Raw genomic sequence first — 27,390 nt, forward strand, 5'->3', positions numbered from 1 at the left:
CTACAGTGACTCACAAGTTGTTACCTCGCAAATAACGGGAAGCTACCAAGCCAAAGATCCTACCATGAAAAAATATTTGGATAAAACTAAAGAACAGCTCGGACAACTCGGGGAATATAGGATCTGCCACATACCCCGCGAGCAAAATACCCGAGCTGACGCACTCTCAAAACTAACCAGCACCAAACCAGGGGGCAACAATAGAAGCCTCATCCAGGAAATACTGCAGAACCCATCAATATCGGAAGAAGAAAAAATCCTAGCCATAACAGGTCGGGATCAAGGATGGATGACCCCCATAATTAACTACCTCAAAACAGAAACGCTCCCCACAAATGAAAAGGAGGCAAAGAGGTTAAAAAGGGAGGCACAGTACTACACTATCATAAACAACACCCTATACAAAAGAGGGATCTCAACACCATTGTTAAAATGCGTACCGACCTCCAATACAAAGGAAGTCTTGGAGGAAATATACAGCGGCATTTGTGGCAATCATCTCGGAGCGCAAGCTCTCACCAAAAAGGTACTACGGGCGGGATTCTATTGGCCAACTCTACAAAAGGAAGCTACCGAATTTGTAAAGACATGCCCACCACGTCAGAAGCATGCCAACTTTCACATCGCCCCGCCGGAAAAGCTCATCAGCGTAACCTCACCCTGGCCATTTGCAAAGTGGGGACTCGATCTTCTCGGACCCTTTCCCCAGGGATCGGGACAAGTCAAGTTCCTCATAGTAGGGGTAGACTACTTCATAAAATGGATCGAGGCAGAACCCCTAGCCAACACCACTGCTCAAAGAAGTCAGAAATTTCTATACAGGAACATTATTACAAGGTTCGGGGTTCCATACTCCATCACCACGGATAATGGCACCCAATTCACAGATGCAGGCTTCAGAAAACTAGTAGCCGACTTGAACATAAAACACCAGTTCACCTCCGTCGAACATCCCCAAGCCAATGGACAAGCCGAAGCAGCCAACGAAGTCGTATTGGCCGGGCTGAAACGGAGACTACAAGAAGCAAAGGGAGCTTGGGCCGAGGAACTTCCACAAGTCCTATGGACATATCGAACAACTCCACATTCCACTACAAACGAATCACCATTTCGATTAACATATGGAGTGGAGGCAATGATTCCAATAGAAGTTGAGGAAGGGTCTCCCCGAGTAGTACACTACAATGAACAAACCAACTCTCAACTTCAAAGAGAAGAGCTCGACCTACTTCCAAAAATCCAAGAGAGAGCTCGGATAAGAGAAGAAGCACTAAAGTGACGAATGGCTTCCAGATATAATCAAAAGGTAGTGCTAAGGAGTTTCACTGAGAATGATCTCATCTTAATCCGAAATGATATTGGAATAACTCGACCCGGAGAAGGAAAGCTGGCAGCCAACTGGAAAGGACCCTACCGAGTCACAGAGGTACTTGGGAAGGGCTACTACAGACTATCCGAACTCGAGGGACGAAAACTCCCTAGATCATGGCATGCCTGTAACCTAAGAAGGTACTATAGTTAGATAAAAGTCTCATCACAAGATGCACTCTTTTTTTCTGAAAAGGTTTTTTAATGAGGCGTCAAGATTGAGATTTAATCCAACTTAAGGGTATGAAAAACTCCCGCCTATATATATTTGCACTTTCTTTAAATAAAATACATTTCAGATATTCTACAATTTCTCAAGACGCATTAATCTGAAGTATTCATCGTTCGATTATAAAGCAACGGATCGAACAGAAAGTGAAGAACAGATTCACTATACGATCTCGATAGGAATGATCGACCGACAAAGGTGAAAACGCGATTCACCTAAAGGTCGATTAAACTAGGACAGAAACCACAATCTACAAATCGGCAAAAGATGAACACAGAATAATGCAAGAAGTTATCGAAAGTGATCCCAAAAAGAGCCTGCCGAGGTCTTATGGATTGCTATATAATAACTTAAAAAGACTGGTCGACACTAAAAAGTCGGACCAAGTCAATCCAAGTTATCAGCATATCCCTGGAAAGAGGTCTGGCTAACCCTATTAAAGAGGAATTGCTATAACTTTGAAGAGATCGACCTAACGAAGTCGGTCTCCTACGAAGACAAGTTGTAAAAGTAATCCCTGAAAGAGACCTAACAAAGGTCCAAGAAAGAGGATTACAAAAACAACTTAGTAGAGATCGACCTAACGAAGTCGGTCTCCTACAAAGACAAGTTGTAAAAGTAATCCCTGAAAGAGACCTAATAAAGGTCCAAGAAAGAGGATTACAAAAACAACTTAGAAGAGATCGACCTAACGAAGTCGGTCTCCTACAAAGACAAGTTGTAAACGTAATCCCTGAAAGAGACCTAATAAAGGTCCAAGAAAGAGGATTACAAAAATAACTTAGAAGAGATCGACCTAACGAAGTCGGTCTCCTACAAAGACAAGTTGTAAAAGTAATCCCTGAAAGAGACCTAATAAAGGTCCAAGAAAGAGGATTACAAAAACAACTTAGAAGAGATCGACCTAACGAAGTCGGTCTCCTACAAAGACAAGTTGTAAAAATAATCCCTGAAAGAGACCTAATAAAGGTCCAAGAAAAAGGATTACAAAAACAACTTAGAAGAGATCGACCTAACGAAGTCGGTCTCCTACAAAACAAGTTGTAAAAGTAATCCCTGAAAGAGACCTAACAATGGTCCAAGAAAGAGGATTACAAAAACAACTAGGAAAAGATCGACCTAATGAAGTCAATCTCCTACAAAGATAAGTTATAAAAGTAAATCCCTTAAAAAGACCTGACAAAGGTCCGGAAAAGAGGATTACAAAAATAACTTAGAAGGGGACCAACATAAAGAAATCGGTTATAAGGCGCTAAAAATACAAACAAAAGCGAGGAAACCGAGAAACAAGTCGGACCCCCCACAGTCACGACCTCAAAAGGATCCAAGCTACAAACAATAAGTACGAAAGTAATTTAAAGAGGCCAAGCAGCAAGATTCCAACAGATACCCTGTTAAAGCACAATGAAAGCATAGTATGATAAAGCTTCAAGAGGCCACCAAAATCAACCTCAGAGAAACCATTTTGTTTTCAAAATAAAGTTGCTAAAATAGCAACTGGAGTATCAACAGTCAATAAAACATCATTCACAAAAAAGAGTTCAAAGCCCACAAACCGGGCTATTTACACAAATACTTAAAGGAGATCAACTAAGATCTGGAGCCTTCCCGGCAGCATCAGTACGGGGAGAAGGAGGGCAAGTATGAATAGGCACAGCATCTACAGTTCCATCATCCCGGTTCAGAATCTGGCAATCCGAATCGGACGTAACGGGAGGAACTGAGGAGGTTGACACTTTAAGAGAAGGCACTGGGGGAGGGTCAGCATCATCATCATCTTGGTCATCAGGGACAATTTTACCATCCCTCACAACATTGTCCAGGCTGACGAGAGTCAAGTCGGCATCGGGAGCAACAATCCGGAACTGCTCCATTAGGTTCTCAGAGGCGGCAGTTACGCTGCCCACAAGGTGACCCTGAAGCTCGGCATAATTAACCCGAGCAGTTTCCAAATCATCCCGGAGATGCATCAACTCCCTATAAGCTGGGACATAGCTATCCTTATGATTCAGTGCCATGTCCTCAGCCAACTTCAAAGAAGCAGCCAAGGCAATAGAGCTAGCCTTCTCACCCTCCAGCTCCTTCTCCACCTTCGCCAACTTCCTCCAACTCATCCTTCAGACCCTTGATCCGATCAAATTCTGACTTGGCCTCCTCCATGAAGGATTTTGTGGCATGAATCAAAATCCCCTGAATTGTTCGGAAAATAGCCGAACCCATATGAGCCATCTTCACACTACTTTTGGTGATAAAATCCAGATGCTGAAGAAGAGACACGTCGTCCATGGAAAGCCCACCATAGGGGGCAATTTGCTGGTCAACAAACTCGATAGCATCAAAGTCCGGGGCATCCAGGTTAAAAGGCTCGGATGTTTTTTGCTTTTTCAAGGGAGGGACACCAGAAGCAACGGCAGAAGTCTGTGGAGGATCGACCTGATGAAACCGAGGAGTAGGAATTACTTTCCTCGGCCCGAGAGAACTCGGTACAGGAGGCTTCACTGGGATCTGAGAAGACCCCTCGCCGGCCACTTTGGCTGAGATGTTCAGAGCAGCAGTTGCTTTCTTTGCCCTTTTAAAAGCCTTCATGGAGTCGTTATTCTTTGACATCTCTACAAATACAGAAATAGCCACAACAAAGAGTTACGGTCACAAACAAGAGGAAGAAAAAATTAAGAAACAAGTATAGGAGACAAGTCAGACAAATACCCAAAACAGTCCGAACCAAGGATGGGTCATTCAAAAACCTTTTTGTATCAAGATGGGGTGGTTTCCCCCATAGATCCTCAAGAACAACAACAAAGGCACGCTCAACATCACCAAGCATCTCCCAGGTATAACGAGACACTTTCACATTCCTCTGCCACTATAGAGGGAAAGAAGGCTCATCATTTTCATCAAGAAAAAAGGGCGGGGCCCCTCGACAGCACGAACCTTAAAGAAGTAATTCTTGAAGTCCTTAAAGGACTCATCATACATAGAAAAAACTTTGTGGCCCTGGGCGGACCTGAAGGAAACCCAGGAAGCTTTCTTTTTTGAAGAACCGCCAGGCTTGGCAGAAACAAACAAATAAAGGAAAAGAGTCTGGGAAGGTGTTACATCTAATTCACGACAGAGAAGTTGAAAAATTTTAATAAAACCCCAGGAATTAGGGTGAAGCTGGGATGGGGCAATATTACACGACCACAACAGGTCGGTCTCGAAAGCAGTAAAAGAAAAAGTAACTTTCAACTGGCTGAAGAAGTATTCATAGGCATAGAAGAAGGGACGCTCCCTCTCAATGGAAGTCGGAAAACAAACTCTCTCATCAGAATCAGGAGCAACAAGCTCGTAATCCTCCTCACGGGCATTGTTACCACAAATCCTATGGCGCTTCCTCAGCTCGGTGCAAAACTCAGCATCCACAACAGAAACACACAACAAAACAAGGGAGTCCAGCCAATCGGACATCCCCTCGAGAACTCTAGAAGAATCTCTACAATGTTATTGCGAGAAGACATGAGGCCAACTAACCCTACAAGTAAGAAAAAAGATGGGGTTACCACAAATATCTCGGACAAAGGGAGAAAACAACTCGGTCAATACTTTTCAGGCGATGGAACAAAGAAAAGGAAAACCCCAAGACTCAAACCAAAGTCTTGGGGCATTCTTTGGAGGCAGTAACAAAGCAAGATTTCCAGGAAAAATCTACAGCTTTCATCCCAGCATTTCTCAGAAAGAATTCAAAACAACAAACACTTTTCATCACAGAAAAACACAAAAAATCATTACAAGTCTACCAAGCAAAAAGTATTCCCAAACATCAAGCACGCCAAGCAGAGACCATTAAAGATGCAACCTTTTTCAAGATCAGACAAAAAGCAATCTTCAAAAGCGAGGAACAGATGCAGATTTTCTATCGGTATCAGACAGGAAACAACCAGAAGCAACAATAAAACCCTAGAAAGCCTCGACAGAAATGCCAAGAAAATCCATAAGAGAAAGATAGGAAAAACATGTTACAGCGACAAGCAAATACAAAACCACGAAAAGATTCAAACTTTCAAACATGCAAAATCAAAACTTCACCAAAAAACTGAAGACGAAGCTACGAAAGAAGCAAGAAAGCTAGTACCAACCTGGAAAGAGCAGCAAGCTTCAAAGAAACTGAAGATGGAAAACAAAATCTGGGAACGCCTTCTCACAAGCAAAAGAAAGAACGCGAACAAGAGCAATGTCGCAGGAAGAAACGCAAAACTCCAGGCTCCAGAAATGCCAAACGACACCGTAACACAAAGAAAGCAGAAGCGCAAACAAAAAATAGAGAGCGGAGAGAGCGGAGAAAAGAAGTTACGAAAAGGGCAAAAGGAGAGAAACCGTTTCTGGGTTTTCAAAATCGAAATAAAGAGCCAAAGGGAAACGGGGCAATTAATGCTCAAATTAAAGAAGGCATTAAACCCTCGCACGTTCCTAAAAAAGCGCCGATATAAAAGCGCACGTCTTTTAGAAGAAACGTTCTACATTCAAAAGCTACTACAAAGGAGTCAACAAAATACTTGAGTTTGGCTTCACCAAAGGAAGACCGAAGTCAAAGACTCGATCTCAAAAAGAAGACCGAGCTCAAGCAGGGGCACTGTTCATATCCTGGGTCGAGTTGTCCAACCCGGAATGTTCTACAGACAAAGCGACCGACCTCTTCAGGTCAGGACAACCCGACCTCTTCTCAAAGAGCTCGGTCAAGTCACAAGAAAGCCCAAACAAAGGGCCCAAATAGAGGAACACGCCCCAGATCCTAAGGCAGCCCAAGCTTACAAGAGAAGGGCGATTCCCTTAAAGATAAGATGACCTCTCTTAAAAGATAAAGATAAAGATAAGATAAGATAACTAACTTATCTTATCCAAAAAGGTCACTCCACACCATTATAAATACACTGGAGCACCCAGGTATAACTCAGACTCTGATTCTACTCAATATCTGCTTAATACCCTTGCTAACTTAAGCATCGGAGTCCCTTTCAGGTACCCCCCACCCTCCGAGGACGAAGGATCAGCAGCACTTTCAGTCCCACAAGTCGGACACACCAGCTCAGGCCACTATACACCTGCCGGACATGTCGGCTCTGACCAACACAGAAGATCTCGACCGAGATCGACCTACAGTTTCAGGTAACCCTCGGAACATATTCCTTGTTTTGATCTTAGTTTTTCATGTTTAATTTCATTCTGTTGTTTTTCTCTCTCTTCATTAAAAATTCAAAAATTTCAAAATTATGTCCTTTCAAGTCAATAATACAAAGAATTGAAGATTCAGAACATACAGTAGAGGAATCACAGAGAAAAAGCTGGATGTTTAAAACGCCTAGTAAATAAGGATTTTCGGCGTTTAAACGCAGCCAGGGCACGTAGGTGGGCGTTTAACGCCCAAGGAGGTAGCCAAGTGGGCGTTAAACGCCAGAATGGATACCATTCTGGGCGTTTAACACCAGGATAACACCATGGAGGTAATTTTGTTTTCAATTCAAATCTTTTTCAATTTTTCAAGTTTTAAAACTAATTTTTCAAAATCTTATCTTTTTCATTTTTCTTTTGATATTTTCGAAAATCCTTGCTAACAATTAATGTTGTGATTCAAAAATTTCAAGTTTGTTACTTTCTTGTTAAGAAAGGTTCAATATTTGAATTTTAGAATCATATCTTTTAATTTCTTGTTAGTCAAGCCATCAATTTTAAAAAAAATCAAATCTTTTTTTATTGTTTTTCAATCATATCTTTTCAATCATATCTTTTTTTTAAATATAAATCTTTTTCAATCATATCTTTTTAAATTTTAATTTAAAAAATCTTTTCTAACTTCTTATCTTTTCAAAATTGATTTTCAAATTTTCTTCAACTAATTACTATTTCTTATCTTTTTCAAAACCACCTAACTATTTCTTTCACTTATCATTTTCGAAAATCATCTTCCACTTTTTAAAAAATCTTTTTAATTAACTAACTGTTTTAAATTTTAATCCTTCTCTTAATTTTTGAACACTAACTAGTTTTTAAAACAAAAACAAAAATATTTTTTTTCTTTTAACTAATTTTTCGAATTTCTCTTCTCTCCCATCTCTTTCTATTTCATCATTAACACTTATCATCTTTTAACAATTCGGACCCCCTCCCTCTCTATAAGTTCAAATTCTTCTCTCTACCTCATCCTTCTATTCTTCTTTTCCTCTGACACATCAAGGAATCTCTATATTGTGACATAGATGATTTCATACTTTCTTTGTTTTCTTCTCTTTTATATAAGCAGGAACAAAGATAAAGGCATTCTTGCTGATCCTGAACATGAAAGGACTCTAAAGAGAAAGCTAAGAGCAGCTAAAGCACAACTCTCTAAAGAGGACCTGACAGAAATTTTTGAAAAGGAGGCAAACAAAACAGACATGGCCGAACCCAACAACAACAATGCAAGAAAGATGCTTGGTGACTATGCTGCACCAACTTCCAACTTCTATGGAAGAAGCTTCTCAATTCCTGCCATTGGATAAAACAACTTTGAGCTTAAGCCTCAATTAGTTTCTCTAATGCAGCAGAACTGCAAGTTTCATGGACTTCCATCAGAAGATCCTCATCAGTTCTTATTTAAATTCTTGCATATCTGTGATACTGTTAAGACCAATGGGGTTGATCCCGAGGTCTACAAACTTATGCTTTTCCCTTTTGCTATAAGAGACAGAGCTAGGACATGGTTGGATTCACAACCTAGAGAAAGCCTGAACTCTTGGGACAAGCTGGTCAATGCTTTCTTGACCAAATTTTTTCCACCTCAAAAGATGAGTAAGCTAAGAGTGGATGTCCAAACCTTCAGACAGAAGGAAGGTGAATCCCTCTAAGGCCACTCTTAGTTTTATGAATGAAACAAAGTCCTCCATCAAAAATTTGGAGGGACAAGTGGGTCAGCTAAGTAAAAGAGTTACTGAAACTCTTCCTAGTATTCTCCCAAGCAATATAGAAGAGAATCCAAAAAGAGAGTGCAAGGCCATCTACACGTCCAACATGGCCGAACCTGTAGAGGAGGGAAAGGTAGTGATTCCCAATGAGGAAGACCTCATGGGATGTCCACTGGCCAACAAGAAGTTCCCTATTGAGGAACCAAAGGAGTCTGAGGCTCATCTAGAGACCATAGAGATTCCACTGAACTTACTACTACCATTCATGAGCTCTGACAAATATTCTTCCTCTAAAGAGGACGAAAATGTTACTAAAGAGCAAGTTGCTCAATATCTAGGAGCAATCATGAAGCTAAATGCCAAATTATTTGGTAATGAGACTTGGGAGGATGAACCTCCATTACTCATTAATGAACTAAATGCCTTGGCTCAGCTGAAGATACCTCAAAAGAAACCGGATCCCAGAAGGTTCTTAATACCTTGCACCATTGGCACCATGACCTTTGAGAAGGCTCTGTGTGACCTGGGATCAAGTGTAAACCTCATGTCACTCTCTATAATGGAAAAACTAGGGATCTTTGAGGTACAAGCTGCAAGAATCTCACTGGAGATGGCAGACAAATCAACGAAACAGGTTTATGGACTTGTAGAGGATGTCTTGGTAAAAGTTGAAGGCCTTTACATCCCTGCTAACTTCATAATCCTAGACACTGGGAAGGATGAGGATGAATCCATTATCCTTGGAAGACCCTTCCTAATCACAGCAAAAGCTGTGATTGATGTAGACAGAGGAGAGTTAGTCCTTCAAGTGAATGAGGACTACCTTGTGTTTAAGGCACAAGGATCTTCTTCTGTAAACATAAGGAAGAAGCATGAAAAGCTTCATTCAATTCTCTCCATGCAGAATCAAGCAAAGCCCTCACATTCAAACTCTAAGTTTGGTGTTGGGAGGCCACAATCATGCTCTGAGCACCTGTGAAGCTCTGTAAGAGCTTCCTGTCAAGCTATTGACATTAAAGAAGCGTTTATTGGGAGGCAACCCAATTTTATTTATCTATATTATTTACTCATTCATTTTATTTTCCATTGTTATTTTATGTTTTCTTTAGGATGATGATCATGTGGAGTCACAAAAACAATTGCAAAAATTAAAGCAAAATCAAAAACAGCATCAAAAATAGCACACCCTGGAGGACGAGCTTACTGGCGTTTAAACGCCAGTAAGGATACCAAAATGGGCATTTAACGCCCAGCCTGGCAGCTTTCTGGGCGTTTAAACGCCAGAAATGGGCAGTAGTCTGGCGTTTAAATGCCAGAACTGACAGGCAAACTGGCATTTAAACGCCAGTAAAGGTATAAAAATGGGTGTTTAAACGCCCAGTCTGGCACCTTTCTGGGAGTTTAAACGCCAGAATAGGGCAGCAGACTGGTGTTTAAACGCCAGAAAAGGACAGCAAACTGGCATTTAAACACCAGAAAAGGGCATCAACTCGGCGTTTAAACGCCAGGATTAGCACTCAGAGGGCATTTACACGCTAGAATGGTGCAGGGATGAGAAATCCTTGACACCTCAGGATCTGTAGACCCCACAAGATCCCCACCTACCCCACCTCACTCTCTCTCCTCTTCACACTTCTCCATAACACTCTACCCAAAACACCACTCACCTATCAAATCTTACCCTCTTCCATATATTCTCTTCACCACTCACATCTATTCCCTACTTCCCATAAACCTATCATACAAACCACCTACCCCCACCCACTCAAATTCAAACCATTTCCCTCCCAAACCCACCCCTTCTCACACGAACCAACTTCCTCTCTTACCCTATAAATACCCCTCCTTACTCCTTCATTTTCACACCTCACATACACTCAAAACCCCCTTTGGCCAAACCCTCTCAAGCCTCAATCTCCCACTTTTCTTCTTCTTCCACTCTCTTCTTTCTTCTTTTGCTCGAGAACGAGCAAACATTTTAAGTTTGGTGTTGGAAAAAGCGTTGCTTTTTTTTCAATAACCATTAATGGCACCTAAGGCCAGAGAAACCTCTAGAAAGAGGAAGGGGAAGGCAATTGCTTCCACCTCCGAGTCATGGGAGATGGAAAGATTCATTTCAAAGGTCCATCAAGACCACTTCTATGAAGTTGTGGCAAAAAAGAAGGTAATCCCTGAGGTCCCCTTCAAGCTCAAAAAGAGCGAATATCCGGAGATCCGACTTGATATTAGGAGAAGAGGATGGGAAGTTCTCACCAATCCCATTCAACAAGTCAGAATCTTAATGGTTCAAGAGGTCTATGCTAATGCATGGATCACCAAGAACCATGATCAAAGTGTGAACCCAAACCCAAAGAATTGGCTTACAATGGTTCGAGGGAAATACTTAGATTTCAGTCCGGAAAATGTAAGGCTGGCATTCAACTTTCCAATGATGCAAGGAGATGCATACCCCTACACTAGAAGGGTCAACTTTGATCAAAGGTTAGACCAAGTCCTCATGGACATATGTGTAAAAGGAGCTCAATGGAAGAGAGACTCCAAAGGCAAGCCAGTTCAACTAAGAAGGCTTGACCTTAAGCCTGTGGCTAGAGGATGGTGGGAGTTCATTCAACGATCTATCATTCCTACTAGTAACCGATCTGAAGTAACTGTGGACCAGGCTATCATGATCCATAGCATCATGATTGGAGAGGAAGTGGAAGTTCATGAGATCATACCTCTAGAAATGTACAAAGTGGCTGACAAGCCCTCCACTTTGGCAAGGTTAGCCTTCCCTCATCTCATCTGTCACCTATGCAATTTAGCTGAAATTATCATAGAGGAAGACACCCTCATTGAAGAGGACAAGCCCATCACTAAAAAGAGGATGGAGCAAACAAGAGAGCCCACTCATGGACCTCAACAAACACATGAGGAAGTTCCTCATCAAGAAATCCCTGAGATACCTCAAAGGATGCATTTTCCTCCACACAACTATTGGGAGCAACTCAACACTTCTCTAGGAGATTTGAGTTCCAATATGGAGCAACTAAGGATGGAGCACCAAGAGCATTTCATCATCCTCCATGAAATTAGAGAAGACCAAAGAGCCATGAGGAAAGAGCAACAAAGGCAAGGAAGAGACATTGAGGAGCTCAAGCACTCCATAAGATCTTCAAGAGGAAGAACTAGCCACCATCACTAAGGTGGACTCGTTCTTTAATTTTCTTGTTCTTATTTTTCTGTTTTTCGATTTTAATGCTTTATATTTTTCTATGTTTGTGTCTTTATTACATGATCATTAGTGTTTAGTGTCTATGTCTTAAAGCTATGAATAATTCCATGAATCCTTCACTTTTCTTAAATGAAAAATGTTCCTAATTACAAAAGAACAAGAAGTACATGAATTTCAAATTTTATCTTGAAATTAGTTTAATTATTTTGATGTGATGGCAATACTTTTTGTTTTCTGAATGAATGCTTGAACAGTGCATATTTTTTATAGTGAAGTTTATGAATGTAAAATTTGTTGGCTCTTGAAAGAATGATGAAAAAAAGAGAAATGTTATTGATGATCTGAAAAATCATAAAATTGATTCTTGAAGCAAGAAAATGCAGTGAATAACAAATCTTGCGAAAAAAGTGGTGAAAATTAAAAGGAAAAAAAAGAAAGAAAAAGAAAAAAAGAAGCAAGTAGAAAAAGCCAGTAGCCCTTTAAACCAAAAGGCAAGGGTAAAGAGGATCCAAGGCTTTGAGTACTAATGGATAGGAGGGCCCAAAGGAATAAAATCCTGGCCTAAGCGGCTAAATCAAGCTGTCCCTAACCATATGCTTGTGGCATGAAGGTCCAAGTGAAAAGCTTGAGACTGAGTGGTTAAAGTCATGATCCAAAGCAAAAAAGAGTGTGCTCAAGAACTCTGGACACCTCTAACTGGGGACTTTAGCAAAGTTGAGTCACAATCTGAAAGGGTTCACCCAGTTATGTGTCTGTGGCATTTATGTATCCGGTGGTAATACTGGAAAACTGATGAGCGGATAATTTATACGCTTTTTGGCATTGTTTTTAGGTAGTTTCTAGTAGGATCTAGCTACTTTTAGGGATGTTTTCATTAGTTTTTATGCAAAATTCACATTTCTGGACTTTACTATGAGTTTGTGTGTTTTTAGTGATTTCAGGTACTTTCTGGCTGAAATTGAGGGACCTGAGCAAAACTCTGATTCAGGCTGAAAAAGGATTGCTGATGCTATTGGATTCTGACCTCCCTGTACTCAAAATGAATTTTCTGGAGCTACAGAACTCTAAATAGTGCTCTCTTAACGGTGTTGGAAAGTAGACATCCAGAGCTTTCCAGAAATATAAAATAGTTCATACTTTATTCAAATCAAGATGATGCAAACTGGCGTTCAACGCCAGTTCCATGCTGCATTCTGGAGTAAAACGCTAGAAACACGTCACAAACCAGAGTTAAACGCCAAACAGACGTTACAACTTGGTGTTTAACTCCAGAAGAAGCCTCTGCACGTGTAAAGCTCAAGCTCAGCCCAAGCACGCATCAAAGTGGGCTCCGGAAGTGGATTTCTGCATTTAGACTTATTTCTGTAAACCCTAGTAGCCAGTCTAGTATAAATAGGACTTTTTACTATTGTATTTTCATCTGGGATTTTACATCTTTGATCACATTTTGGGGGCTGGTCATTTGGCCATGCCTGGACCATCACTTATGTATTTTCAACGGTAGAGTTTCTACACACCATAGATTAAGGGTGTGGAGCTCTGCTGTACCTCGAGTTTCAATGCAATTACTACTATTTTCTATTCAATTCAGCTTATCCCTATTCTAAGATTTTCGTTGCACTTCAACCTGATGGATGGGATGATCCGTGACACTCATCATCATCCATCCTTATGAACACGTGACTGATAACCACTTCTGTTCTACTTTAGACCGAGCGCATATCTCTTGGGTTCCTTAATCAGAATCTTCGTGGTATAAGCTAGAACCCTTTGGCGGCCATTCTTGAGAATCCGAAAAGTCTAAACCTTGTCTGTGGTATTCCGAGTAGGATTCAGGGATCGAATGACTGTGACGAGCTTCAAACTCGCGATTGGTGGGCGTAGTGACAAACGCAAAAGAATCAATGGATTCTATTCCGACATGATCGAGAACCGACAGATGATTAGCCATGTTATGACAAGAGCATTAGGACCTTTTTCACTGAGAGGATGGGAAGTAGCCATTGACAACGGTGATGCCCTACATACAACTTACCATGGAAAGGAGTATGAATAATTGGATGAAAGCAGTAGGAAAGCAGAGATTCAGCACGAATTAGCATCTCTATGCACTTATCTGAAATTCCTCACCATTGAATTACATAAGTATCTCTATCTTATTTTATGCTTTATTTATTATTAATTCTCGAAAACCATTATAACCATTTAAATCCGCCTAACTGAGATTTACAAGATGACCATAGCTTGCTTCATATCAACAACCTCCGTGGGATCGACCCTTACTCACGTAAGGTTTATTACTTGGATGACCCAGTGCACATGCTGGTTAGTTGTGCGAAGTTATGACAAAGTGTGATTCACGTTTGAGAGCGCTACCAAGTTTTTGGCGCCATTGTTGATGATCACAATTTTGTGCACCAAAAACAAAGTGCTTAGGGTCACGGCCAAGACTCATAAAGTAGCTGTGTTCAAGAATCAACATACTGAACTAGGAGAATCAATAACACTATCTAAATTTTAAGTTCCTAATGGATGCCAATCATTCTGAACTTCAAAGGATAAAGTGAGATGCCAAAACTGTTCAGAGGCAAAAAGCTACTAGCCCCACTCATCTAATTGGGACTAAGTTTCATTGATATTTTGAGATTTATTGTATATTCTCTTCTTTTTATCCTATTTTGTTTTCAGTTGCTTGGGGACAAGCAACAATTTAAGTTTGGTGTTGTGATGAGCGGATAATTTATACGCTTTTTGGCAATGTTTTTACATAGTTTTTAGTATATTTTAGTTAGTTTTTATTATATTTTTATTAGTTTTTATGCAAAATTTACATTTCTGGAATTTACTATGAGTTTGTGTGTTTTTCTGTGATTTCAGGTATTTTCTGGCTGAAATTCAGGAACCTGAGCAAAAAATCTGATTCAGAGGCTGAGAAAGGACTGAAGATGTTGTTGCATTCTGACCTCCCTGCACTCGAAGTGGATTTTCTGGAGCTACAGAAGCCCAATTGGTGTGCTCTCAATTGAGTTGGAAAGTAGACATCTTGGTCTTTCCAGAAGTGTATAATAGTCCATTCTTTTCCCGAGATTTGATGGCCTAAACTAGCATCCAAACGCCTACCAGAGACCCTTTTCTGGCGTAAAACGCCAGAACTGGCACCAAAGCTGGAGTTAAACGCCCAAACTGGCACCAAAACTGGCATTTAAAATCCAAGAAGAGCCTATGCACGTGAAAGCTTCAATGCTCAGCCCAAACACACACCAAGTGGGTCCCGGAAGTGGATTTCTGCACTATCTACACTTAGTTACTCATTTTCTGTAAACCTAGTTTACTAGTTTAGTATAAATAGCACCTTCTACTATTGTATTCATATCTTTAGATCATTTTGAGACTATCTTTGGATCATTTTTGATATCTTGATCATATTTTGGGGGCGGCCATTCGCCATGCCTGGACCTTCATCACTTATGTATTTTCAACAGTGGAGTTTTTACACCTCAAAGATTAAGGTGTAGAGCTCTGCTGTTCCTCATGAATTAATGCAAGTATTATTGTTTTTTTTATTCAATTCTCCCCTACTTCTCCTCTAAGATATACTTTCGTACTTAATTCAGTTAAGTCAAAATGAAGGGGTGACCCGTGACAATCACCCAATCTTCGTTACTCGCTTAGCCAAGATCCGCGTGCCTGACAACCACAAAGCGGTCTACATGATGTTCAACGTAGTCATTGGACGATAGCTGGAGTATACTCTCTTTGGTCTCTGACCCACGGATCTGAATCACCTCTCCTGACAACAGAGTATTCGAATCCGTGACATTAGAATCTTCGTGGTATAAGCTAGAATCATTTGACAGCATTCTTGAGATCCGAAAAGTCTAAACCTTGTCTGTGGTATTCCGAGTAGGATCTGGGATGCGATGACTATGACGAGCTTCAAACTCGTAACTGTTGAGCGCAGTGATAATGTGCAAAAGGATCAATGGATCTTATTCCGACACGATCGAGAACCGACAACTGATTAGCCATGCGGGAAACCATAGCGAACATGTTTTCATTGAGAGGACGGATGGTAGCCATTGACAACGGTGATCCACCAACATACAGCTTGCCATGGAAGGGAGTGCGCATGATTGGATGAGGACAATAGGAAAGTAGAGGCTCGGAGGGAACAAAGCATCTCCATACGCTTATCTGAAATTCCCACCAATGAATTGCATAAGTATCTCTATCCTATTTTATGTTTTATTTCTCTTTTAATTATCAAAACCTCATAACCGTTTGAATCCGCCTGACTGAGATTTACAAGGTGATCATAGCTTTCTTCAAGCCGACAATCTCCATGGGATCGACCTTTACTCACGTAAGGTATTACTTTGACGACCCAGTGCACTTGCTGGTCAGCTGCGCAGAGTTGTGAGAAAAGTGTGAACTCACGATTTTGTGTACCACCTCCGCAGATGCTGGTAAACTAACAGTGCCTTTCCTTTCTTCCAACCATAGTATCTCGTTAAAGTCTCTCATGAAACAAAACGGAACCTGACATAGACCCACAATGTAGCTTAACTCCTCCCACATCACCAGTTTCTCACTTCGAACATGTGTACCATACAGCAAGCAGAAAGCAAATTAAAAATTATTTTTTGTCAGCAAACCTTCAACGCACAGCTAACAATCCCCTTTATAGCAATTCAATCGTTTAAATAAAAAATTATCCTACATTAACAATAAACCGCCAGATGCACCAACTGATTCCACAAAATCCTAACCCATCATATCGCAACCCCACAAGCGTGCTACATCAAACCTAGTCACGACCTCCCTCTTAGTTTCAATCAAACCTAGCATTTTCAACCTGTATTTTTTCTTCAACTCTTTCACCATAGTCAACTTTCCATACTTTCCTAGGCCTCTAACATTCCAACAACTATAAATCATTTAAAATAATTTCTACACACCTTATTATGTTGTTTAGGCCTGCTCCTCCTAACTTTCTCCTTTTGTTTTGCCATCTTTCTTTTTGCTGCGATTGCTTCATTTTGACTTTGTAGAATCGCCATAATATCTTCTTCATCGTCATAAAAAAATGCACCTGACTCCACTGCTAGCTTCCACGTTTCCATATTTTTCTACTAACTGTCCTGCCTGGGTAGCTGATAAACCACTATTTTATGGTTTATCTTGTGCTAAATTGAGTGGTTTTTATCAGTTCTTCATACACTTATTCATGTGATTCGCATGTTTTACATTTGCCTTCCTAATTCTACTCTATGATTAAAAACTTGCTTCCTAAACCTTTAAATTGTCAACTTTTGATTCCCTTTTTTACCATTCGATGCCGTGATTTGTGTGTTAAGTGTTTTCAGGCTTTATAGGGCAGGAATGGCTTGGAGGATGGAAAGGAAGCTTGCAAAAATGGAAGAAACACAAGAAACCAAGGAGCTGACCAACGAGAATCGACGCGCAGAAGACCATCGACGCGTACGCGTAACTGACGCGTACGCGTGACGTGCGTAATACGCTGCAACTACAGAATTCACTGGGGGCGATTTTGGGCTGAGTTTGGACCTAGTTTTAGGCCCAGAAACACAAACTAGAGCCAGTGGACAGCAGAGACTCAACATACAATTCTCATTCACTTAGTTTTTTTTTTTAGATTTAGTTTTGAATCTTAGAGAGAAATATACTACTTCCTCTAGGGTTCTTTATATTCATAGATTCATAGATTTTCTAGCTTTATGCTTTTGGATTGGATATTAAGAAGAGTTACTACCTCCGTTGAAATCTCTATCGTTATAGTTTGTTTTCTTATTCCCTTACTCTTTTATTTCCCATTTATCTTGTTTAGAGCTACATATGGATATCTTCGATTTTGGAATTTATTAATGCAAAGAGTATTTTTCTATTTAATTTCTTTATTTGCTTAATTACCTCAATTCAATTTTAATTATCATGTCTTCTTTCTACTCCCTTTACATGTATGCGAAAATGGCATCCATGTCAACAGAGTAGGCTCTTAACTTGACTTTGGAGTTTATTAATAGGAGACCCTTGAGTTGGAATACTCAAGGGTTAATTTGTAATTAGAAGTTGTTGGCTGACTGATGAGCGGATAATTTATACGCTTTTTGGCATTGTTTTTAGTATGTTTTTAGTATGATCTAGTTAGTTTTTAGTATATTTTTATTAGTTTTTAGTTAAAATTCACTTTTCTGGGCTTTACTATGAGTTTGTGTGTTTTTCTGTGATTTCAGGTATTTTCTGGCTGAAATTGAGGGACCTGAGCAAAAATCTGATTCAGAGACTAAAAAGGACTGTAGATGCTGTTGGATTCTGACCTCCCTGCACTCGAAGTGGATTTTCTGGAGCTACAGAAGCCCAATTGGCGCGCTCTCAACGGCGTTAGAAAGTAGACATCCTGGGCTTTCCAGCAATATATGATAGTCCATACTTTGCTCAAGATTTGATGGCCCAAACCGGCGTACAAAGTCACCCTCAGAAATCCCAGCATTAAACGCCGGAACTGGCACCAAAATGGGAGTTAAACGCCCAAACTGGCATAAAAGCTGGCGTTTAACTCCAGGAAGAGTCTCTACACGAAAATGCTTCATTGCTCAGCCCAAGCACACACCAAGTGGGTCCGGAAGTGGATTTTTATGTCATTTACTCATCTCTGTACACCCTAGGCTACTAGTTTTCTATAAGTAGGACATTATACTATTGTATTTTCATCTTGGTTCTTCTGGTTCCCTCTCTGGGACCGAAGCCAATGATCACTCTTGTTCTTATGTATTTTCAACGGTGGAGTTTCTACACACCATAGATTAAGGTGTGGAGCTCTGCTGTACCTCGAGTATTAATGCAATTACTATTGTTCTTCTATTTAATTCCGCTTGTTCTTGTTCTAAGATATCACTTGTTCTTCAACTTGATGAATGTGATGATCCGTGACACTCATCATCATTCTCACCTATGAACGTGTGACTGACAACCACCTCCGTTCTACCTTCGATTGGGTGAATGTCTCTTGGATTCCTGATACACGATGCATGGTTGATCGCCTGACAACCGAGTGCTCGCCTGACAAACGAGCCAGCCATTCCGTGAGATCAGAGTCTTCGTGGTATAGGCTAGAACTGATGGCGGCATTCAAGAGAATCCGGAAGGTCTAACCTTGTCTGTGGTATTCTGAGTAGGATTCAATGATTGAATGACTGTGACGTGCTTCAAACTCCTGAGGGCGGGGCGTTAGTGACAGACGCAAAAGAATCACTGGATTCTATTCCGGCCTGATCGAGAACCGACAGATGGATAGCCGTGCCGTGACAGGGTGCGTTGAACATTTCCACTGAGAGGATGGGAGGTAGCCACTGACAACGGTGAAACCCTTGCTTAAGCTTGCCATGGAAATGAGTAGGAAGAATTGGATGAAGACAGTAGGAAAGCAGAGAGACGGAAGGGACACGGCATCTTCATGCGCTTATCTGAAATTCCCACCAATGAATTGCATAAGTATCTCTATCCTTATCTTTATGTTTTATTCGTATATCACCATACCCATTTGAGTTTGCCTGACTAAGATTTACAAGGTGACCATAGCTTGCTTCATACCAACAATCTCTGTGGGATCGACCCTTACTCGCGTAAGGTTTATTACTTGGACGACCCAGTACACTTGCTGGTTAGTTGTGCGAAGTTGTCTTTATGCCATGGTATTGAGCACCAAGTTTTTGGATTCATTATCGGGGATTATTTGATTTGTGAAAAGTATTGATCACAATTTTGCGCTACCAAGTTTTTGGCGCCGTTGCCGGGGATTGTTGAGTTTGGACAACTGACGGTTCATCTTGTTGCTTAGATTAGGTATTTTTTTCTTCAGAGTTCTTAAGAACGAATTCTAGAGTTTCATGATGATCTGTTGAAATCTGGCTGGCTGAGAGGCCATGTCTAATTTCATTGGACCGAGGTTTCAACTTATCATCACAAGAGCTTGTTGATTTCTATCAATCTTGCTTTTGGAGCAGTGATCTGCTAAGGCTTGGCTGGCCTTTGGCCATGTCTAGTGTTTTGGACCGAAGCTTTCTTTGAAAGCTTGGCTGGCTGTGAAGCCATGTCTAATTCCTGGACCGGAGTCTTAGACTAGCATTGCACTGATTCCTGGAATTCTCATTAAGAACTTTGATATCTTTTTCCACTTAATTTTCGAAAAAGCACAAAAAAAGATACAAAATCATAAAATCCAAAAATATTTCTTGTTTGAGTTTAGTGTCTCATATTAAGTTTGGTGTCAATTGCATGCATTCATTCATGTGTCTTAAGGATCTTCAAATAATTCTTGATGATTTCTTACTCTGATCTTTGATTTCTATTGACTTGAGTGTTTCGTGTGTCTCATATGCATTCTCATTTTGTTAGTGTCAGTAGTATACAAACTGCTAAGTTTGGTGTCTTGCATGCATTGATATTTGATTTTAGTTGCATTTTGATTTTTCCTTATTATTAAAAATCCAAAAATATTTTAATTTGTGTCTTCTCAAGTCAATAATACAGAGAATTGAAGGTTCAGAACATACAGCAGAGGAATTGCACAGAAAAAGCTGGGTGTTCAAAACGCCAAGTGAAGAAGGACAGACTGGCGTTTAAACGCCAGCCAGGGTACCTGGTTGGGCATTTAACGCCCAAAAGGGTATAGTTTTGGGCGTTAAACGCCAGAATGTGTACCATTCTGGGCGTTTAACGCCAGATGGCACAAGAGGGAAGATTCTGTTTTCAATGCAGATTTTTTTTTCAGTTTTCAAACTTTTTCAAAATCAAATCTTTTTCAAATCATATCTTTTCAATCATATGTTTTCAAAATTGATTTCTTTCCTTTTTCAAAGATACTTGCTATCAATTAATGATTTGATTCAACATTTCAAGTATGTTGCCTTTTCTGTTGAGAAAGGTTTAATGTTTGAATCATATCTTTTCTTGTTAGCCAAGTTTTTAATTTTCAAAATCAAATCTTTTTTAAAAAAAAAATGTTTTTCAAATCATATCTCCTCAATCACATCTTTTTAAAACTGATCATATCTTCTTAACCACATCTTTTTCAAATAGTTTTCAATCAAATCTTTTTGATTTCTAATTTCAAAATCTTTTTCAAAAATCACTTGATTTCTTTTCCACTTTCATTTTCGAAAATCAATTAGTGTTTTTCAAAAACGTTTTCAAATTCTTTTACTTAATTTTCAAAAATTACTTCCCTTCTTCTCACATCCTTCTATTTATGGACTAACACTATTCCTTAATGCAAAATTCGAACTCCATCTTCTTTGATAAGTTCGAATTTTCTACTTCTGTCTTCTACTTTTCTTTTCCTCTGACACCTAAAGGAATCTCTATACTGTGACATAGAGGATTCTACATTTTCTTGTTCCCTTCTCTTTCTTATGAGCAGGAGTAAGGACAAAAGCATTCTTGTTGAGGCTGATCCTGAACCTGAAAGGACCTTGAAGAGAAAGCTAAGAGAAGCCAAAGCACAACTCTCTGTAGAGGACCTAACAGAAATCTTCAAAGAAGAAGAACCTATGGCAGCCGAAAACAACAACAATGCCAACAATGCAAGGAAGGTGTTGGGTGACTTTACTGCACCTACTCCCAACTTTTATGGGAGAAGCATCTCTATCCCTGCCATTGGAGCAAACAACTTTGAGCTTAAGCCTCAATTAGTTTCTCTAATGCAACAGAATTGCAAGTTCCATGGACTTCCATTGGAAGATCCTCATCAGTTTTTAGCTGAATTCTTGCAAATCTGTGACACTGTCAAGACTAATGGGGTTGACCCTGAGGTCTACAGACTGATGCTATTCCCTTTTGCTGTAAGAGACAGAGCTAGGACATGGTTGGACTCTCAACCTAAAGAAAGCCTGGACTCTTGGGAAAAGCTAGTCAATGCCTTCTTGGCAAAGTTCTTTCCACCTCAAAAATTGAGTAAGCTTAGAGTGGAAGTCCAAACCTTCAGACAGAAGGAAGGAGAATCCCTCTATGAAGCTTGGGAAAGATACAAACAATTAATCAGAAAGTGTCCTTCTGATATGCTTTCTGAATGGAGCATCATAGGTATTTTCTATGATGGTCTCTCTGAACTGTCCAAGATGTCTTTGGATAGCTCTGCTGGAGGATCTCTTCATCTGAAGAAGACGCCTACAGAAGCTCAAGAGCTGATTGAAATGGTTGCAAATAACCAATTCATGTACACTTCTGAAAGGAATCCTGTGAACAATGGGACCAATCAGAAGAAAGGAGTTCTTGAGATTGACACTCTGAATGCCATATTGGCTCAGAACAAAATATTGACTCAACAAGTCAATATGATTTCTCAAAGTCTATCTGGAATGCAAAATGCACCAAGCAGTACTAAGGAAGCTTCATCTGAGGAAGAAGCTTATGATCCTGAGAACCCTTCAATAGAAGAGGTGAATTACATGGGAGAACCCTATGGAAACACCTATAACCCTTCATGGAGAAATCATCCAAATCTCTCATGGAAGGATCAACAGAGACCTCAACAAGGTTTCAACAACAATAATGGTGGAAGAAACAGGTTTAGCAATAGCAAGCCTTTTCCATCATCTTCTCAGCAACAGACAGAGAGTTCTAAGCAGAATACCTCTGACTTAGCAACCATGGTCTCTGATCTAATCAAAACCACTCAAAGTTTCATGACTGAAACAAGGTCCTCCATTAGAAACTTGGAGGCACAAGTGGGTCAGCTGAGCAAGAAAATTACTGAACTCCCTCCTAGTACTCTCCCAAGCAATACAGAAGAAAATCCAAAAGGAGAATGCAAGGCCATCAACATGGCCGAATTTTGGGAGGGAGGAGAGGCAGTGAACGCCACTGAGGAAGACCTCAATGGACGTCCACTGGCCTCCAATGAGTTCCCCAATAAGGAACCATGGGAATCTGAGGCTCAAAATGAGACCATAGAGATTCCATTGGACTTGCTTTTGCCACTCATGAGCTCTGATGAGTATTCTTCCTTTGAAGAGGATGAGTATGTCACTGAAGAGCAAGTTGCTAAATACCTTGGAGCAATCATGAAGCTAAATGACAAGTTATTTGGAAATGAGACTTGGGAGGATGAACCTCCTTTGCTCACCAAAGAACTGGATGACTTGTCTAGGCAGAAACTGCCTCAAAAGAGACAGGATCCTGGGAAGTTTTCAATACCTTGTACCATAGGCACCATGACCTTCAAGAGGGCCTTGTGTGACTTAGGGTCAAGTGTAAACCTCATGCCTCTCTCTGTAATGGAGAAGCTAGGGATCTTTGAGGTACAAGCTGCAAAAATCTCACTAGAGATGGCAGACAACTCAAGAAAACAAGCTTATGGACTTGTAGAGGATGTTCTGGTAAAAGTTGAAGACCATTACATCCCTACTGATTTTATAGTCCTAGAGACTGGGAAGTGCATGGATGAATCCATCATCCTTGGCAGACCCTTCCTAGCCACAGCAAAGGCTGTGATTGATGTTGATAGAGGAGAGTTGATCATTCAAGTGAATGAAGAATCCTTGGTATTTAAGGCCCAAGGATATCCCTCTGTCACCATGGAGAGGAAGCATGAAGAGCTCCTCTCAAAACAGAGCCAAACAGAGCCCCCACAGTCAAACTCTAAGTTTGGTGTTGGGAGGCCACAACCAAACTCTAAGTTTGGTGTTGAACCCCCACATTCAAACTCTAAGTTTGGTGTTGGGAGGTTCCAACATGGCTCTGAGCATCTGTGAGGCTCCATGAGAGCCCTCTGTCAAGCTACTGACATTAAAGAAGCGCTTGTTGGGAGGCAACCCAATGTTATATTTTAACTATTTTTCTTTGTTATTTTATTTTTTTTGTAGGTTGATGATCATGAGAAGTCACAAAATCAATAAAAAAAAAAAGCAAAAATAGAATGAAAAACAGAAAGAAAAACAGCACACCCTGGAGGAAGAACCCACTGGCGTTTAAACGCCAGTGAGGCTAGCTATTGGGCGTTTAACGCCCAGTCTGGCACCATTCTGGGCGTTTAACGCCAGAAAGGGGCACCAGACTGGCGTTAAACGCCAGAAAAGGGCAAGAAGCTGGCGTTAAACGCCAGAAATGTGCACCAGCCCGGCGTTTAACGCCAGAATTGGCACAAAACGAGATTTTGCTTGCCATTTGGTACAGGGATGACTTTTCCTTGACACCTCAGGATCTGTGGACCCCACAGGATCCCTACCTACCCCACCACTCTCTCTCTTCTTCACCCATTCACCAATCACCTCAACACCTCTTCCCCAAAAACCCTTCACCTATCAAATCCCATCTTTCTCTTCACCACTCACATTCATCCTTCATAAAACCCCACCTACCTCACCATTCAAATTCAAACCACTTTCCCACCCAAACCCACCCTCAATTGACCGAACCCTACCCTTCCCCCACTCCTATATAAACCCTCCTTCACTCCTTCATTTTCACACAAACACCACTTCTCCCCCTTTTGGCCGAACACAAAGCCATTCCCTTCTTCCTCATTTCTTCTTCTTCTACTCTCTTCTTTCTTCTTTTGCTCGAGGACGAGCAAACCTTTTAAGTTTGGTGTGGTAAAAGAATTGCTTTTTGTTTTTCCATAACCATTTATGGCATCCAAGGCCGGAGAAACCTCTAGAAAGAGGAAAGGGAAGGCAAAAGCTTTTACCTCCGAGTCATGGGAGATGGAGAGATTCATCTCAAGGGTGCATCAAGACCACTTCTATGAAATTGTGGCCTTGAAGAAGGTGATCCCCGAGGTCCCTTTTTCACTCAAAAAGAGTGAATATCCAGAGATCCGATATGAGATCCGAAGAAGAGGTTGGGAAGTCCTTACCAACCCCATTCAACAAGTCGGAATCTTGATGGTTCAAGAGTTCTATGCCAATGCATGGATCACCAAGAACCATGATCAAAGTGTGAACCCGGATCCAAAGAATTATCTTACTATGGTTCGGGGGAAATACTTGGATTTTAGTCCGGAAAGTGTAAGGTTGGCATTCAATTTGCCCATGATGCAAGGAGATGAACATCCTTACACTAGAAGGGTCAACTTTGATCAAAGGTTGGACCAAGTCCTCACAGTCACATGTGAAGAGGGCGCCTAATGGAAGAGAGATTCAAGAGGGGAGCCGGTTCAATTGAGAAGGCATGACCTCAAACCCGTGGCTAGAGGATGGTTGGAGTTTATCCAACGCTCAATCATTCCCACTAGCAACCGGTCCGAAGTTACCATAGACCGGGCTATCATGATTCATAGCATCATGATTGGAGAAGGAATAGAAGTTCATGAGGTTATAGCTCAAGAGCTTTATAAGGTGGCGGACAAGTCCTCCACCTTGGCAAGGTTAGCCTTCCCTCATCTCATTTGTCACCTCTGTTATTCAGTTGGAGTTAACATAGAGGGAGACACCCCTATTGATGAGGACAAGCACATCACTAAGAAGAGGATGGAGCACACAAGAGACCCCACTCATCATGAGATCCCTGAGATTCCTCAAGGGATGCACTTTCCTCTACAAAACTATTGGGAGCAACTAAACACCTCCCTAGGAGAATTGAGTTCCAACATGGGACAACTAAGGGTGGAGCACCAAGAACACTCCATCATCCTCCATGAAATTAGAGAAGATCAAAGAATCATGAGAAAGGAGCAACAAAGACAAGGAAGAGACATTGAGGAGCTCAAGCACTCCATAGGATCTTCAAGAGGAAGAAAGAGCCGCCATCACTAAGGTGGACCCGTTCTTTAATCTCCTTGTTCTTTATTTGCTGTTTTTCGAATTTTAGTGCTTATGTTTGTCTATGTTTATGTCTAGTGATCATTAGTGTCTTAGTGTCTATGCCTTAAAGTTATGAATGTCCTATGAATCCATCACCTTTCTTGAATAAAAAAATGTTCTTAATTGAAAAAGAGAAGAATTGCATGAATTTTAAATTTTATAACAGTTTAATTATTTTGATGTGGTGGCAATACTTTTGTTCTCTGAATGTATGCTTAAACAGTGCATATGTCTTTTGAATTTGTGGTTCATGAATGTTGGCTCTTGAAAGAATGATGAAAAAGGAGACATGTTACTGAGGATCTGAAAAATCATCAAAATGATTCTTGAAGCAAGAAAAAGCAGTGAATATAAAAAAAAAAAGAAAAAGAGAGAAAATTTCGAAAAAAAAACGATAAAAAAAGAAAACAAAAAAAAAAGAGAAAATAAAAGAAATAAAGTTGTGATCCAAGGCAAAAAGAGTGTGCTTAAGAACCCTGGACACCTCTAATTGGGGACTCTAGCAAAGCTGAGTCACAATCTGAAAAGGTTCACCCAGTTATGTGTCTGTGGCATGTATGTATCCGGTGGTAATACTGGAAGACAAAGTGCTTTGGGCCACGGCCAAGACTCAACAAGTAGCTGTGTTCAAGAATCATCATACTTAACTAGGAGAATCAATAACACTATCTGGATTCTGAGTTCCTAAAGAAGCCAATCATTCTGAATTTCAAAGGATAGAGTGAGATGCCAAAACTGTTCAGAGGCAAAAAGCTAAAAGCCCCGCTCATCTGATTAATACTGATCTTCATAGATGTTTTTGGAATTCATTGCATATTCTCTTCTTTTTATCTTATTTGATTTTCAGTTGCTTGAGGACAAGCAACAATTTAAGTTTGGTGTTGTGATGAGCGGATAATTTATACGCTTTTTGGCATTGTTTTTAGTATGTTTTTAGTATGATCTAGTTAGTTTTTAGTATATTTTTATTAGTTTTTAGTTAAAATTCACTTTACTGGGCTTTACTATGAGTTTGTGTGTTTTTCTGTGATTTCAGGTATTTTCTGGCTGAAATTGAGGGACCTGAGCAAAAATCTGATTCAGAGACTAAAAAGGACTGCAGATGCTGTTGGATTCTGACCTCCCTGCACTCGAAGTAGATTTTCTGGAGCTACAGAAGCCCAATTGGCGCGCTCTCAACGGCGTTGGAAAGTAGACATCCTGGGCTTTCCAGCAATATATGATAGTCCATACTTTGCCCAAGATTTGATGGTCCAAACCGGCGTACAAAGTCACCCTCAAAAATCCCAGCGTTAAACGCCAGAACTGGCACCAAAATGGGAGTTAAACGCCCAAACTGGCATAAAAGCTGGCGTTTAACTCCAGAAAGAGTCTCTACACGAAAATGCTTCATTTCTCAGCCCAAGCACACACCAAGTGGGTCCGGAAGTAGATTTTTATGTCATTTACTCATCTCTGTACACCCTAGGCTACTAGTTTTCTATAAGTAGGACATTATACTATTGTATTTTCATCTTGGTTCTTCTGGTTCCCTCTCTGGGACCGAAGCCAATGATCACTCTTGTTCTTATGTACTTTCAACGGTGGAGTTTCTACACACCATAGATTAAGGTGTGGAGCTCTGCTGTACCTCGAGTATTAATGCAATTACTATTGTTCTTCTATTTAATTCCGCTTGTTCTTGTTCTAAGATATCACTTGTTCTTCAACTTGATGAATGTGATGATCCGTGACACTCATCATCATTCTCACCTATGAACGTGTGACTGACAACCACCTCCGTTCTACCTTCGATTGGGTGAATATCTCTTGGATTCCTGATACACGATGCATGGTTGATCGCCT

General features: G+C 40.6%; 1 non-coding gene across 1 annotated transcript; it reads right to left on the bottom strand.

The window, feature by feature from the left end:
• Positions 1 to 21,699: 21,699 nt before the first annotated feature.
• On the bottom strand, positions 21,700 to 21,807 carry LOC112699871 (small nucleolar RNA R71). The gene has a single exon (XR_003152805.1). It is a non-coding gene; the product is annotated as a small nucleolar RNA R71 (small nucleolar RNA).
• Between the last annotated feature and the right edge of the window lie 5,583 nt (positions 21,808 to 27,390).

Source organism: Arachis hypogaea, chromosome 6 (genome assembly GCF_003086295.3).
Source record: "Arachis hypogaea cultivar Tifrunner chromosome 6, arahy.Tifrunner.gnm2.J5K5, whole genome shotgun sequence".
In the NCBI taxonomy this organism is placed as follows: domain Eukaryota; kingdom Viridiplantae; phylum Streptophyta; class Magnoliopsida; order Fabales; family Fabaceae; genus Arachis; species Arachis hypogaea.